The 17,345-nt window shown below is 47.4% G+C and overlaps 2 non-coding genes across 2 annotated transcripts; one reads left to right on the forward strand and one right to left on the reverse strand.

Moving 5' to 3' along the window:
• Nucleotides 1-3,379: 3,379 nt before the first annotated feature.
• On the reverse strand, nt 3,380-3,451 carry TRNAH-GUG (transfer RNA histidin (anticodon GUG)). Its single transcript has one exon. It is a non-coding gene; the product is annotated as a tRNA-His (tRNA).
• Nucleotides 3,452-4,141: 690 nt separating this feature from the next.
• TRNAN-GUU (transfer RNA asparagine (anticodon GUU)) lies at nt 4,142-4,215 on the forward strand. Its single transcript has one exon. It is a non-coding gene; the product is annotated as a tRNA-Asn (tRNA).
• The last annotated feature ends 13,130 nt before the right edge of the window (nt 4,216-17,345 follow it).

Consider the following 17,345-nt stretch of genomic DNA (forward strand, 5'->3'; position numbering starts at 1 on the left):
TTGGTGGCACCTAAGAGGAGTCTAGGAGGTTCACAGATGAATATTTGAAGTATGGAAGTCACTTTTGTTTAAGCATGCATTCCAAAAACCAACGAACGAATCAAGCTCTCCTGTGCCTTATCTACAAAGATGGGAAAGGAGAAGTACATATAAACGAATGGAAAACGTCATAAAATAGCCTTAAGTGTCTGCTCTTTCCAACGAAGTCCTTCCCTGGATATGCTCATCAATGTCTTCTCTTTCTCCAAAATCTGACATCCAGGGCCAGACCCTACGATCGCTTTTCAGGATCCAGCCTATTATTCCCCTCTCTGTATCTCCGCTTCTTCCTCATTTTCTTTTATTCACACAAAACAAAACATGATAGAGCTCTCCCTCAGCCTCCAGTTTTCAACATCGCACCCAGCGAACAATTTCGCAAATTAGGTATGCTCTGTGGGACTCTCTCTGCCCAGAAAGAAGAGGAAATGTTAAGCAGCACAAAGCTTTGTACTTCCCACGGTTAGGAATGACGAAAGGAAACTTTCTCTAAGCCCAAAGGCCTGAAAAGTGAGCTAACTTCCCGCCGCCCCCTCACCACCACCCCCCGCCCCCGCCCCTGCATCCGAAAATCCCGACTGTTTTGAGTCTTGTAGATCTTTCTGGCATGGTTCAGCTGCCCTGCAGGCAACTGGGCGTTTGTTATCCCCAGAGAGTACAATAGAGGCTCTTTGGCCACAAGGGGGCAGCCAGTACATGGGAGGGAGGGCCTGTGTCCCACAAGGAAATGAGAAGTATGATGAGATGGCATGCATATCTTGACCTGGGGGATGGTAACCTGAGTTATTACATGTTGCAAAATGTATCGCTCTGTGTGGAAAAGAACAGAATGGGGAGACTTGCACTACCTGACCTTAAGAGTTACTGTGACCGCCCCCCACAACATAGACCAGCAGGGTGCAAGTGGCATCAGGGTACACAACTGGAAAATGGACTGGGTTCAGAGACTTGAAACCGACCCATAGCTCAATTAGTGAATGAGTTTTCAAGAAAAGCAGTTCAATGGGGAAAGGAAATAGGTTCCATATTCGGAGGGGGGGCAGCTGTATTTCTATCTCACACTACACACAAAAGTCAATCTGAAGTGCATCATAGACCAAGACATAAAAGTTAAAGGTATAAGGCATTTTGAGGATACTTCGTGATTTGGTGGTAGGCAAAGATTTACTAACCAGGACCCAAAGAATGTATAAAACAAAGACAAATGATAAATTAGAGTTCATCAACGTCAGCCGTATCTTCTCATCCAAGGAGGCCACTAAAATGGAAAAGCAAGCTAGAGACAGGGAGAAAATATTCACAACACATAGCTGACAACCCTCACCGCCTGTCATTATAATGTATAATGAGCTCCTCCGACACAGTAACAAGTTTTTCCAAGATCAAAAACCCCACTTTTTTTCAGATGGGTTAAAAAATATGCACAGATACTTCAGAAAGGAAGATATGCACATGGCCAAAAAAGCATACCAGGAGTCCTCAATATTTTTAGCTGTCACAGAAACGGACATTAAAACCATGTTGAGATACCACTACTCTTAGTAGCGTGGCTAACATTATAAGGAGAGGAAGCACCAACAATCTTGGCAAAGATGTGGAATAACCACAACCGTCATATTGTTGGTGGTAACATAAAATGGTACAACTGCTTTGGAAAAGGCTTTGGTGGTTTTTATGAAGTGGAGCATATACTACTCCCTGGTACCAGCTATTCTTCACTGAGAGAAATGAAAACCTTCGTCCACAAGATCTCTTGTGGAAAGACTCTTCAAAGCAGCTTTATTCACAATAGCCCATACTGGATACAGCTCAAATGCTTATTATCGAGTGAATGGTAAACAGACTGTGCTATGTTACTGCCATGGAATACAACTCAGCAATGAAAGAGGAGTGACATCTGCTTTACTCAACAATTGATAAAGTCAGAGACGTTGTGCAAAGATGAAGAGGTGTGCAGGCAAGAGTGTGTGCACTATGATCCCATTTCCATGACATTCTAGAAGAGGCAAAGGTAAAGTGAAAGGAGTCTGGACAGTGACTGTTAACAAATAAAACAGAGGACAATGGCAATGATTTTAATGATTCTGCGTGACTGACTGAGTAGTCACTAAGTCCAGGCAATGGGACAACAGCAGCATGATGTGGAGTTCCCTTGTTGGTCCAATCTGGTAGATGAAAATGTCGAGGCACCGTCAAAGTTCAGATATAGCAGACGTTAAACCACCGGTGATCAGCGAAACAGTAATTAGTGAAGGTTTACCGTGCACAAAAAGGTTTACCGTTCAGGAACTGGGAGCACTCCAACGGAATATGGAAGGAGGCTCAGAGGTGCTACACTGTTAGAAAGCAACTTATCTCATGAGGGGGCAGCGGCTGTTTTGTCCTTCGCAGTGACTGGTTACAACATTAGAGTTTTCCTCGTGATAGGGAATTGGTTAAAAGTGGTTACCTCCCATCAATTTTGGCGAACAGTTTTAGGCTTTGTTTATGATTTTCAGAGGCATAAACAAGAAGTGGCCCAAGGTAAGTTTCACTTGTTTTGCAAAATAAGCTAAATGAGCTCTTCCTTGTATGACTAAACGGGTTTGTCTGCTCAGGGAAGTTTCAAGTGTGATCTCCATTTGTGTCTGATTTTTACCAATTCTCCGCTTTTGGTCATGCTCTCAGTCTAACGGTACTCTCGGGTACCAGCATTGATGTAGTCAGGCAGAAGAATCACACATATTCGCTGGTTTCCACTAGCTGTGTCGTCAGGGCGGAGGGTGCTGTAGTCACCGTTATCATCATTTGTGCGGTGACTGTTAAGGTCTTCCAGTTGTCCAATCCTGATGGATACCATTTGTCTTTTGAGTGGCTGCCGACAGGCACTTAAAATCCTTGAGAGTATAGAAAGGCACTAGAGAGGTTACTTCGGTGACTCTAAAGGGAACAATAGCCAAGGATTGAAAAAGTCCTCGGAGCAGAGATTCCCAGGAGCCAAGATTAAACCAGCAAAACAGGTCTAGGCAGGGGGAGTCGCCTATCTGATAAAACTTTTTATCTGGTCTTTAAGATCCTGCAGATTTTGAGTAACACAGAAACAACATTTTTCACCAGTTACAGCACAGAAGGCTCCTTGCCCGGCTTCCCTATTTTGGAGCAGGACCGAAGAGAAACCACTGCCCTGGGTTTCCTTCTGCTCAGACACGAGGTGAGTGCCCTGGGTGGGGTTTCCTTCCCTTCTCCTGACCTCCTGCCGCCAGGTGGCCTGGGGAAAGCAGTGCTCTCTGGCCCCCAGGCCGGTGCAAGTTTCAAGACAAAGTAAAAGGGGAGCCACCGTGCCGCGTGAGACAGAGGAGGGTGCCATGACTCGGATTCGAACCGAGGTTGCTGCGGCCACAACGCAGAGTACTAACCACTATACGATCACGGCGCGCCACGGTCCCCGCGGCCGCAGGAGTTCTTGCTCTTACGATGTTGACGTAAAATCATTCCAATCACTGCGCTGTGCCTGGACAAATGTCGATATTCATAGTCTTCTCTCATGCCCGCTCTCCGTTTTCCACTCCCTTCCTCTCAATTCTGGTACATGATGATCAAAGCAAAGCAAACCAAACCAAAACCCAATTCTCATCTCCCCAAATCCGGCACGTGCCTCTGCACAGGCCTCCTGGGAAGTCAAGCTGTCCTCGTGCCCACCTCGCCGGCTTCTTTCCCGCCTCTTCGCGTTTGCCCCTTTGGACCAACCCTCCGCAGCCCCTGGTTCCGGCTCGCGCCCCAGCGACCGCGGCCGAACGGAGGGCGGGCGGCGCGCGCGGAGCGAATGGGGAGTCGTCACGGAGCCAAACCTGGCCTTCATCTTCCCTCGGGGACCCCCCGGCTCAGGTCCGGGGGCGTTTCCGGGTCGCTGGCATCTGCGGCGGGGACACTCGGCTGCCCTTCTGCCTTCGGAATCGCCCGACGCTCGGCTTTTCCACGGGAAGAACGCGCTGCGTCGACTCCACGTCTGCGGTTGTCCTAGGCTTTGGAGCCGGCGTCGCTGTCCTGCGAAAGGCGAGCGACTCCGCTTGGCGCGGATGCGGTATTTGATCACTATGGGGTGAGAGGAAAACGTTGCAGGTGCGTCCCTGTGGCGCAATCGGTTAGCGCATTCGGCTGTTAACCGAAAGGTTGGTGGTTCGAGCCCACCCGGGGACGCCATTCTTCCGCTTCTTTTAGAAAGTAAAGGCTTCATGGTTCTTTCTGCTCTGCACATCCTCTCCCGTAAAGGTCGAAAAAGGGTCTTCCACTACTACCCTCCTGTCCCCCGTGTCGTGTTCACAACACGAGGACATAAGGTGCGATCGGAAGAAGTCGTCTGGAAATCCTCGAAAGAATACGGCTGTCTTCGTTACTTTCTGAATTCCTTTTCACGATGGACTTTCTTCCGTCCGTACTTGCACGTACTAGTATTTATTTAACCCTTTCCATATACTTTTGCAATTAAGTTGGTTCTACGATTTCACGGTTACAAATAATGCTGCAGTCATCCTTCTTGTACAGGTATCTTTGGCCCCTTGTACAAGGTCTTCTTGGAGGGAAGAGTCCTGGAGAAGCAGTTGCTGGATCACATAGTGCTGACATGGTTCGTATATGCTTCCAGTTCCGCTCCTTTGCTGGCTTATTAGGTCTCACTCTTTCTTTTCTTATTTTAGCGACTGCTTGAGGCTTTATAACAGACTTCTGTAACTTACCACAGTCTGCCTTCAAGCGATGCCACACCTCTTCGCATTTCTTCCCTGCCGGCCATTGTGCTATTGTCATCATGCATCTTACTTTGCATGTGTCCTAAACCCCACAATCCACCGTTATTACTTTAGAAAAATCGGTCCCATGTTCCTAAAGAGACTTAAATAATAAGAAAAATCTTACGTATTTTCCCAGGCAGATACCTTTTCTGTTGTCCTTTGCCCCTTTGTGTACCTCCAGATTTCCATCTGGTGTCAGTGGACTCCTTTAACATTCCTTATAGTGTGGGTCGGCGGGTGATGAATTCTTTCAGCATTTGTATGTCGGTAGATGTCATTATTCACTTTCATTTTTGAAAGACATTTCTTAGGGAGGAGGCATAGAATTCCATGTTCTTTAAAGATGTTGCTCCACTGTCTTCTCACTGCTCCTGATGAGAAATCTGACATAGTCTTTATTTTTGTTTTATGTATATACTGTGTCTTTTCCCTCTGCTGTGAAGATATTGTTCTATTTCAATGGAGTCATGCGCAGTTTAATTACGATGTGGCAAAGTGTGGTTTGCTTCGTGTTTCTTGCACTCATAGTGTTCATTTGGCTCTTTGGAAATTTTTCTGTCAGTGTTTCTTCAAAAATTGTTCCTTCTCTTCTGGTCTTTCCAGGGACTCCAAATTACTCCTATATTGGGCCTTTTAAACATACCTTACCAGTCAGTGATGCTATGTTCATTAAAAAACTTTTTTTGTGTGTAGTTTCATTTTACGATACTCTCAGTTGTTCATGGCTTTATGTTCCCTGATCCTTTTTTTTTTCTTTTTTTAAATTCCCCCTGCAATGTCTAATCTGTTATTAATTCTATCAGGTGAATTACATAATATCAGATGTTATCATTTCCATGTCTACAGTTTGATTCTGGCCATTTGTATGTGTTCTACATTTCTACTTAACTCTTGGGACATATGCGACACAGGCATAATAACTGTCTTAACGAACGTCCTCTCTGCTAATTTTAGCATCATGTCAGTTGTGGCTCAGTTTTGATTGATTAGTCTCCTCCTCACACCTCATGTTTTCCTGCCTCTTTGCATGCCTGGCGTTCTTTGATTGGATGCCAGACATTGTCAGAGTTTCCCTTCTTGGGCACTGGCTATTATGGTATTCCTCTAAATCTTCTTGAGTTTTGTTCTGGGGTACAGTTAAGCGACTTGTAAACAGTTGGATCCCTTTGGATCTTGCTTTCATGATTTTGGGGGTCGGTCATTCTAGGGCTCATTATTCCCACTACTGAAACCAGAGTTTCCTGAATGTCCTTCCCAATGACCCACGAATTATGAGTAATCCAAGTCCAGTCTGGCTGGGGGAAGCGAGTACAATTGCCTGTCCTGTGTGAGCACCAGGCACTGTTCCATGATCTTTTTAATAGTTTCTTTCCTTGGCCTCAGGCCATTTCTTCAGAAGCATACCCCAATCATTACTCTGCGGAGTGCTCCAGGGAGACACTTTCATAACCCTGGATTCTCTGTCTATCTCTCTTATCACTGGATCTTTGTCCTGTGAACTCTCGCTTCCTTGCTGTCCTACCAACACTCAGCTTCATCTCCACCATCCAAGCAGTTGGCCTCAGATGCCCCTCCTGGTGCCCACCCAGCCTGGAAACTCTCTGAAAGCAGTAAGCTGGGCCAGTGGCAGGCCTCACCTTGTTCGTGTCTCATCTCTCAGGGGTTGCTGTCCTTTGCTGCCTGGTTTACAGTGTCTAGAAAACTGGTATTTCATGTCTTTTATCTTTTCCATTTCTTGGCGGGGGGGTGGTGGTTTGGGCGGCGGTGAGATTTCAGGCAGGAGGTAAATCTGATTTCTATCACTCCACCTTTGCCAGAAGCTGAAGGCATTCTTTATGTGTTCCTAGCTTGACTTCAATAGGAGGTGGGCCGATTTGTATCCCAATGTGTTTTTCTAACTCAGCATAAGAGCCTTTTCTTCATACTCTTGCCATCACAACAAAGTTTCTGCATCGCTAACTGACACGTCACAAGCAGAGTGGTGCCCTCCTGACTCACGTAAGCCAGAGGTACAATAGAAGGACGATGTGGGCACTACCCAGAGACACCCTATTGCATACGTTCAGCACCTAAACTACCAAGATGTTTAGAAGGTCTTCCAACAACTGTAATTGTTTTCGGTGGTGACCTACTTAATGGGGTCCAGAGTAGACTGGCGAGAATGACCCCAGATATCTTCCTGCCAAGCAGCTTATGGACTGCAGTGGGGAGAAGCCGCTGGTCCCAGACATTTCTTCCTCTTCCCTTATCTTCTGAATTGTATTTTTGCTTTCGTTGGATGCACACAATCTAATGACTGGCCTCCCTGCTATATCACCAGCGTGCATGAACATGACCGTGACTGTCTCTATATGATTCCTTGACAGTGTTGGGCTATTTGTACAAAAATTATCCTATTTGAGACAAACTGTTGGAACCACAGGATCTTGCTCCTGGTAATGCATCTTGTGCAGACCTGGGTTCTTAGTGTTTTTGCCTTCCCTTCCCTTCCCATGGTTGTTCTGTTGAATCTCATGAGCAAAACACCAAGCTCTTCAGCTTTTACATGCTAAATGTGATAGGACATTTTCTCCCCACCCCCCTTCATCTCACTCACTCTCTGTCTTTGTGTGCCTGTGTCTCTCTGTCTCTCTCTGTCCCTCACACTCTAGGCTGCCCCCAATCTTCCCCACCGTCTTCTGCTGTTCAGCGTGTCAGGACCTTGCATTAGAATGCCTTCAATCGCCCAGCACTTAATTCGGTGCTTATGAGGTGCCAGGCCCCGTTCCAGGAGAGATGTTGAATTGTGAACAAACCCAAAGTCCCTGCGCCACTGCACCTGCACCTGAGGCATCCAAAAGGGGCAGCCCAGTGGGAACACAGTCAGGCTCGTCCACCTGCCAGAGCCTAAGGGCAGGAGCAGTGAGTGAAACAGGGGAAGCATAGGAAGGAATGGGAAAATGGATGACTTCATTTCTAGCAGGCAGGTGACCAAGAACCGGGAATTTAAAAAATAATAATAGTAAACAAACACCTCAGGAACACAGCAGGTCTCCAGTGACAGCTCCTTACTTCCTGGAGCACTTATGCCATGGGTTTTACACTTCCTCAGGTGACGTGATGGCTGCGTTCACCATCATCCCCTAAAGATCCCCACAACTCCTCCTAACCTGTGAAACTTTGACCACTCTGCAGTCTATAAAAATATGCGACTGCATTATACCGAGTTGGACAGTGTTTTGTTTTTCCTGTCTTAATTAGATACTCTCGGGCAAAGATTATACATTAATTAACTCAATTTAATAACAGCCAGAGAACTTAAAGAGAACAATAGATCTTAAAATGGCAACTCGAACCGAATCCTAATAGAGAAGTGCATTTTAGAATCATATATTGGGTGACGCCTAAAACGGTTTACCCCCAAATTTTATCTGACATAATTAATTCACTATGATTTTACAGAATTCTGAGACATAATCTTTATTTAAAAGATATTCTAGGGCACATGTATTTTACTGGAACACATAGTCCTAAATTTTACAAACTTCAATCGCTATTGGAATTAAACTTTGCTTATTGGATCAGTAAAACCAGAAGAGGAAATTTAGGCCGTTCAGTGTCATGAGCATTTTGAAGAGAAAATAAATCTAAGACGTGTACACGCTAGAATACTGTGCCAGCAATGCTTTCCACATCATTAGAAAATCCGGAAGACAACATAAAGTAGTGTTTAGACAGAAGTTCTTAAACTCTTGTGATGCATACAAAATTGTCTACCCGTGCAGACAGTTCTGGGAAGCTCTTGAGAACTTTCCCCCTCCCTTTAACGCAGTTCCCACCTGCTCCCTTCATCCTCCCACCACAAGGAAGATCCTTCACCTTTCTGCCCCCTGCAGGGCCCGGGGAGCCAGGCAACAGCCAAGGGGCAGCTGCACTTCCCTGAAGGGTCTTTCCCGAGGTAGGCAGTTCCAGCGCTCAGGCTGACCCAAGAGGCCACTGCCCGCCAAGGCAACCGGGAGGAGACCGGAGGGCAGCCGGTCCGGGGGGATTCCTAGTAGCACAGAACGTGCCTGGCCTGCACTTGGGGGAGAGCCGAATCACACACCGCCTGAAGCTTCTCTACAAGCCTGGAGAGAACGGATTCCAGGTTACTCCAAAGGCGTCGCAGTTCATATATATGGAGGGAGAGTGAGAAAGCAAACGTGGGAAAATGTTAACCCTGCGCGGTTAGGTCCAGAATATACGTTTGTATTTCAAGTGTTCTGTATGTTTCAAATGTCTTAGTGAGTTTTTGGAACTCAAATCGCAGGTTGTCTTTGGATGAAAACTCTGTGAAACCATCAGGTTTCTGAGATGAAGGAGGAAAAGAGAGTCGGATTCTTCTTCCACGAAAGGTTGTTTCCCTGAGCGGGAATCGAACCCGGCCGCGGCCGTGAAAGCGCCGAATCCTAGGCACTAGACCACCAGGGAGCCGCGCAGGAGACAGATTCTCAAGTTTGGCCTCTCCACTTGAAAATTGTGACAGTAAAGGTTGAATTTCTGAGAAGGGCCGAGCAGAAAAGAAGGCGATTCCCAGCCCCCCTTAGGCTGAACGCAGTAGTGCGCGGTGCCCGAGTCGCTGCCCCGCTGCCCATCACCTTTCAGCTCTCCCGACCTGGGCGACTCTGGACTCTGAGGTCAGGCCACAAGGTAACCGGCTGCGTTTCATCCTAGTCTAACTTTAGCTCTACGTGCGGCCGACGCAAGGACATGCTCCCTTTCTGAACCTCAGTTTCCTTTTAAATTAGGGGCCCATTTGGGCTCTCAGCGGGTGATGAGAGGATCCGTCTACTTCGTGATCTGTGACCTGGCTCCGGGGCCTCCCCTGATAACTGCACGTTACCGGCTCCTTTTCCTCCCCGACCCGCTCAGTCCGTGGAGCGTGACATTCTTCATCTACGTGTCTTTGGGTCGAGCACCCGCGGCGGCGTCGGGTTCGTGCTCTTTTGGCCTGTCACGCGACGTGCTCCGCGCGTGTGCTGAGGTGTGGGAAAGCCAAGGGTGCTTCGCAGGAGTGAACTCCTTGGTTTCCAGAGACATAACTCGGGTGAACATGTGCAAGAGATTTAGGCGCCTGCTTAGGAGGTGAGGGGATTTCCGGATGTAAAAATGAGCCGAAGTCAGCCTTGTCCTTTGCGCACTTGGGTCAGCTGGCTGTGGCCTGGACTCCGCAGTGACTCAGAGAGGAGAAAGGACGGCTGGCTCCTAGCGCTGAGCAGGCTCTCAGGCAGCAACGGAACTCCTGGCCTGTACCTTGGGGATGGAAAATGCAGCTGCGCAGGTTGCTGCACCTCACTCCCCTCGCCCCCATTTCATGTTTTAAACGGGAATGTAAATTTCAGGAGAAAGCCAGCGCAGTCGAGTCTGTTTCTGCCTGGCTTCGAACCGGGGACCTTTTGCGTGGGAGGCGCACGTGATAACCGCTACACCACGGAAACGGTGCTGAGGGCCATCAGCTGTATCCATGAAAACCTACGTCCTGCCACCAGTATCCTGGTCACCAACGTTTTAAAGTGAACAATAAACCGGGAAGCACCAGCGACCCCTCAAGCGAGAAGACTGTGACTCCTGAGAGGCCCTCGCTTAACTTCGGGATCCCGCATCCAACGCAGTGTCTCCAGTTCCACAACTAAGCACCTGAGGGCAGGAGTCGCCCCCGCTGACTCCCCAGCTCCTGGAATTTCCACTGGTTCTTTAAAATAGATTCTCTATCGTTGGTGAAAAAGACTGATCCTGTCATCTATTTTCTAAACAGTTAAAACATATCACTTTAGGTTCCTACCTGTTAACTTCAATATCTCAATCATCTGTTGAGTCAACTTCCACGTTTCCTTGCTTCTGTTCCTTTATAATCCTAGAATATTGTGACTGAAGGATGAACCTGTTGTGTGAAAAGTGATAGATAGAGTCATGATGTTATCTTTCTCTGAAGACTGTGCACCCTCTCCCCCAGCAGGCAGCAGAGGGGAAGATCACCTCAATCCAGTCCTTGACTGCGCTGATTTGCAGGGAAGTCTCAGCCCAGGGCTAGTTTTCTCACAGTGCCATGCTCTAGACGGCTAGGGCTCCCACCTGAGACCCTGAGGTGTTTCCTTGGGTCCTGTCCCTTGAGGAATTCTGAACTTCCATATTTATCTCCTTCTTACCATGATACTGGTGGAAATTCCACTCTCTTTCAGCCACACTCTGCTTGCCCTCATAGTGTCATACATGCGCATGGCTTAATTTGCAAATGTCTTAAGGGGAAATCCTGAAGCAAGCATCCAACACACTCATCAAGCCACTCCAGGATATTGGCTCCTTAAGTCTGAATACGTGGACAGCCCACATTACTTTCTTTCTTCTTCTTCTTCTCATCTCCCTTCCCTTCTTCCTGCCCCATCTTCTCCTCCTCCCTTTCCCCCTCCCCTCCCCTCCTCCACCCCTCCTTTCTTCCTGGCCCTCCTCCCCCTCCTTTTTTTTTTTGCCAGATTTCTGACACTACTTAGAGTGTTGCTGTTTTCCCTGACCCTCAGCAGCTGCCCTGTCCCCAGCTTCCCAGTCACTTGTGCCTTGCCAAGAACTGGCAAATGCGCTAAGAGGAAAAGGTAGAGAATCAGTTTCATTCCAATAAGCTTCTCTCTCTGTCTCTCTCTGTCTCTCTCTGTCTCTCTCTCTCTCTGATCCTGGGGGTCCTAGGTGCATAGGTATTTCTCCAACGACCTCAAACAGAATTTCTTTAAGCCAGCCTGTATTTGGTTGTTTTCAGGGTCAATGCTGCTTTGCTACAAGCACTGCACCATAACCGAGAGAGGAAATCTTCTACAACTTCCAGATAAATTGTATTTCCCTCCTTTGATTTTTTACAAACAAAACAAACAAACAAACAAAAGCAACCAAAAAGACTGGGTCACTGGTACATACTTGGACTTTTCTTATAATACTTAACCGACTGTATATTGAAAGTTCTTGCAGGAAGCATGTGCAAAATATTGTCTACCATGAGCTAAACAGTCATTGTGCCTGTCCAAGGTCCAAGAAACTGATGAATTTGGATCCAGTCCCCCATTGCAGTTAGATCACCACTTAGATCAACATCAAAACCAACCACTTAAAAAAAAAAACAAAAAAAAAACCAACCACTTTTCCAGATGCAGGTCACTAATATGGGGCAGAAGAGATCAGGTAAACCATTAAACACTAATTTATCTGGGGAATGTTGAAAGTCAGCAGTGGTACAGTTAGAAGTGGAAATAATACCAGATTTCTCGGAGCTTCACTGTGTGACCAGCACTGTTCCTCGGGGCTTTACTGTGCAAGAACTTATTAAGTCCACACAACAACCCTAAAAGATAATGTAGGATATCACCGCCCCCTTGTTGCAGAGAATACTGAGGCACTGAAAAGCTGAGCTAACCTTTTAAGGGTCTCACCCCGTGACAGTGAGAGCCAGCACTCAGACCCAGGCACTTTGCCTCCAGAGCCCTTCCCCTTGGCCACCATGCTCACGGGTAACTGAGAAAACTTCACTGAGATTTGCATCCCCTCCTTCTTGTTCAACCTCCAAGATTTCAAAGAGAAAAGGAAGATTGAAAGGAAGGCCTACAAAACACTCAGAACCAATTAATGCAATGAAGAAGAAGAGAGAGGCTAAACAGAACCATTTAGTCTTCCCAAAGAAACAGACTCTATGCCTCTGGGGAGGATGCAATCACATCTCCAACCAGATGACTTTATGGGCCTTGATTTTCCTGATCTGAACTAGGGAGTTCCCAGAGGGGCTCCCAGAAAAAGGTGACAGTGCCTTCTGTGTTCAGGTTTAGAGGGAACAGCTAAGCATTCCTGCCTCCTTGACTTCAGGCGAGAGGAAGTGCTCCTCGAGGGAAAAGAGGTAGGGAGGACATCCCATAGAAATCAGACAAAAGCATGCTTTTCTAAGTTCATTAATGAACAGATCACTTTCATATTTAGCCATATCTATGTACCTTTATCATTGATTACCTGACATTTTTCATGCTTTGATTCACATTTTTATTTGGAAAATTTATTTTTAAAATTAATTACCTGTCACTACCACAACTGAAATACCACTATGAATTGCCACAAGCAGGATGTAATTCTAAAATTAAATAAAAAGAAAACAGGTGTTCTTATGGCTTATAGCAGAGTTAATAAGCAAAGCTCGTGAGTTTGCACAAACATTCCCTGGAGGTCTGGGCAGGGCCGGCCTTTAGGGCAATCTAGAGCAGCACTGGGGCTGGAGTGACGGATGTGAGAAAACCCTGGTTGTGCCTGGTTTACCACTGCCCCATAGTAGCCCTTAGGGTATGGAATGCTTCTTCTTTTCCAGCCTGGGAACCATTAAATTCCTCCTCTTAATCAGAGCTCAGAGACCACATAGAGATCAGTATAGACCCAGAAGCTACTGGTACTAGGGATGAACCAAATGGACTAGAATGAATATAATGTTGAGTGAGAAGTCAGGACCTTGAAATTTAAAAATCTTATGTGTACTGACTCGCTAGATGAATGACCTTGATCTGCATTATCTAATACAGTGGCCACTAGACACACATGGCAACTGAGTGCTTGAAATGCCTGCCACTAGTGAGGAGATGTTGAATATTTCTTTTTTTTACTTCATAATATGTAATTAATTTAAATTTAAATACTCTCATGTGGCTATTGGCTACACTACAGGACAGCACAGGTTAGAGAGTAACCATTATACCATAATATCACCTGCTTTATTTCCCTGTAGAGATAAACAGATTTCGTAAGATCTCACATCTCATAACAATTCTGAACGCCTTTCTCCATCTGCTTAGATAGAGTTGAATGTCAATTCAGCCGCGAGTACTCCAGGGTAGGGCCGGCTGTGCAGCTGACTTTGCTTCCTCATCAGATCCCGACACCTTCACCCAGGGAATAAGAGCCTCAGCCAGTCCTGCTCTCCCACAGAGGGGTCTCAGCTGCCTTGGCTAGTCACACAGCTCTACCCAGGTGGTAGAGCTTTCCTCCTTTCCTTCCACGTTTGATTATTATCGCTGCAGCACTGTGCAGGCGCCTATGCTGTATACTGCAGGGATTTCCTTGTTTTGGAAGGCAGCTGGGACGAGAGTAAGGCAGTCATGTCAGCAATTGCGGGACAGTGGTCGAATTTTTGTCCCATCCCCAGGACACTGCTTTTGATTCCCCAAAATGGAGATTTACTGAATTTTGCAAAGCTAATTTCTCTATTGCACAGACAAGACTGAAGAAGTAGTATTATTCCTGAGCAGTCCATTGCAGAGATATTTTCCAATTTCTTTATCATTCTCCTGCTATTGGACATTTGGGTTGTTTCCAGTTTGGGCTGTTATGAATAAGCTTCTATGAACATTCTTATTATACGTGTCTTTGTGAGCACATTTCCCCCCCCAGCCCCCCCCCCCGCCCCACTTCCATTTCTGTCGGTTGAATACTTAAGGAAGTAGTTGATGGAACCTAAGAGGCAGGGTGGAGATTTAATTTTATAAGAAACTACCTAAATATTTCCCAAAGTGGTTGTACCACTTTATAGTTACATCAACATGTATGAGAGCTCTCTGATTCTTGACACATATTCTCTCCTGGACCAAACTGTAGGTCACGCTCCTCTGAACTCTCTTCTCAACTACGTCTTGATTCTCAGACTTCAGGGTTTGTGTTTGCATTGTCCAATTTTAGCAAGAATCCTGCTAAGTCATTTTAAACAGACCCCCCCCATGATAGTCTCCTCCTCCTCCACCCCCGTACCCCAGCTGATGCTTGATCACTTTGGCCGGCATTCAGCAAGAATCCCTTAGCTTGGTTTAGCCATAATCTCCCCTTACTCCTGATGTTTCCTCTTAGTAATGTTCCATTCACTAACCCTCGCCGTGCTTCTTGGCTATAAATTCCCACTTTGCTTTGTTGTATTCAGCGTAGAGCCTGATCTCTCTCGCTGTCTTACCACAAAACCGCATTGCAGTCGTCCCCCTCCGACATATAACGCATATTTCAGTGAGTTCCACAAACAATGCGTTGAAAGTAAAATGGGCCCAATCTGGGGGTCACACCTAGCCGGCTGAGGTGCCCCTGAGTGTGTGACATTCTCGACAGTATATGGTTGTTTTGTCTAGTTTCCCCACACCCAAAAATCCTCACTTTAAAACCTCTGGGCAATCGTTTTATTTGCTAAAACTTTTAAAGTGGTCTTACGCTAAGTGCATTAAAAAGAAACCTATCTGTTGCATCCTTGGAATCCATCAAAAGCCAACGGAGAGACGTTCAAGTGCTACAAGTTCAAGTGCTGCCCATCTGGGGAGGCAAAGGGGCTGCTTATTCGCTGGCCGCCTGGCCAAGGTTGTCTGCATTGGCGCCAACTGCTCAGGGGAACTCGACTCACCTTCACCAGCGCCGGGAGGACAGGGTCCCTGCGGACGCCGACCTCATCTTCAGGGTGCGTTTAGATGAGGAATTCGCATAGGATTTCTTCTTTTCCCTTAATCTGTTTCCACCTCTCCCTCTGTCTCTTCAAGACCGTTTTTGGATCCTGAGTGGACAGGACTTAAAGGAGAGGCTGCCCTTCTACTACCTGTGTCTTCCTGCCCGGACGTTACTGCCCGCGAGGGAGAACGAGAGGAGCCGGAAGGGCAGCGGGTGCCCGAGAACCACAAAGTCGCCGTGTGCGCCCGCGCGCAACGCGCCCCTGCGTCTCGCGGGCCGCTGGCCAATGAACCCACGCCGCCCGAAGCTTCTCCGCCGGCGCCACGCGAGGTGTGGGGCTCCCGACCAGGCGAGAGGCGCCCCGCTGAGGCGGCCCGGCCCTGCCCCCGGCCCCCGAGGACAGGCCCGGAAGAGGCCGATTTGGACCGGCGGGGCCAAGAAAAGTGTCAAGCGCGGCCCGGCCCCACACTCCCGAGGTTAAAGGTCTCAAACCCTGAACCCTTGGCTGACCGAGGGTCGCGAGTTGAATCGATCTCCACGCCTTTCTCAGGAGAGTCGAGGGCCAAAATCAGACCAAGAAAAATATGTGTGGATCAAAGTGCGCAATTAATCAAAGAAAAAATACGATTTTCTGACAAATTGGAAGTGTGGTGTGAGAGAAAGACCGGCGTAAAAGAGATGTGTGTTTGGCCTGAGCATACGGATCATCACCTAAGGCGGGAAAGCTGCAATTGCTACAGGTTTTAGGGGAAAGACCCGGAGTTTCGTTCAGAGCCCTGGGGCCTTCCTTGAAAGCCTTTTCCACCCAGGCCGTCCCCGTTCCCACATCCGTCGTCCTTTATGATACTGGAGATCCTGGGTCTCACTCTGGGAGCCTCCCGTCTCCCGCCTCCTTTTTTGGAAGACAAAATTCCAAAGGTTTGCACCACTCGAATGTTTGCTTTTCAGCTATCGGTCAAGGTCCTGAAAGCATCTGGACCACACTCATCAAAGGAGTAACTGACCAACAGCAGTCCTCTGATGTGCCTGAACTTCTGACTTCTGAATTCATTCAACTCAGTTCTCTGGCAGCTGGGATGGAGGCCCCTGAAAATCCCTCTAGGGAAACTCGCTAGAGGAACATTATGGAACTTAGGCTTGGGGAATTCTTAGTAGTCAAGTCTCAGAGGTGTCATTGGAGCACCCTGGCCTTTGTACAGGCACAGCTTTGGATTCCAGACCCCAGGTGGGAATTTGTAGCCTTGAGGAGGAATTGGATTCTAGTTGCAGTTCTGGTCCACACCACACTCCCAAACCACAAGGGCTCTCAGTGTGGTTGGGAGCTGTGGTGTCCCCAAGTCCAGATATGTTGGTTGCAGAACGTGACCTATTGGGAGTGTTATGAGCTTGCACCCAGCCTTGAATTTAGAACATCCGTAGTTCAGTGGCAGTATCTGCGGTTTCATGTGCAGGACCCAGTGTTGACTCCTGGCCAAGGTATGTGTGCACAGGTAAGTCTGTTCAATGCAGAGACCTAGCAGCCAGGAGCAATGATGCTGTCAACTGAAGAAACTGTGGAGAACCCAGCCGTGATTTTGGAATAAAAGATATTCAAGAGTTCGTCTAAACAGTAGCTTGGCAACCTTGGGGGCCAGGTTGTGATCCTGGAGGGATTAGTGCTTGGCCTGAGGTGAAACAACCGCTGCTCCAGGTTGTGTATTCCATGGGAAGTCGGTTCTGGGGTGTTTCTGTAGTGTAGAACATTTGGAAATAATCTCCTTGGCGTATTCACCTACACCTCTGGCTGATCTAGACAAAGCCTCCTCAGGTCACTGTTTAACCCTGATTTGCAAGCTGGCCCTTGGGCTGGTCACTAGTAGCTTCTCAGTGTGCTGTAGGGATGAAGGAAGTGAACCTCCAGGAAGGAGAGTAGCACTAGGGTGGGACATATCCATCCAAAAGTGGCTGAGATGTTAGAGGCCATGGCCTCAGGGGTGCACGGAAGGGCAAGGCTTGAATGTACTAATCTATTTATTGCTGACAGGAAGCTTGAGGAGGGTATTGGGCTTTCCAGGTAAGTGGTGTTCAGAGTCTAGATGTATCAGGAGCCTGTGG

The sequence above is a fragment of the Delphinapterus leucas genome, chromosome 1, assembly GCF_059928025.1.
Source record: "Delphinapterus leucas isolate spDelLeu-1000000601 "Yukka" chromosome 1, BTC_Dleu_Yukka2, whole genome shotgun sequence".
NCBI classification, from domain to species: Eukaryota; Metazoa; Chordata; class Mammalia; order Artiodactyla; family Monodontidae; genus Delphinapterus; species Delphinapterus leucas.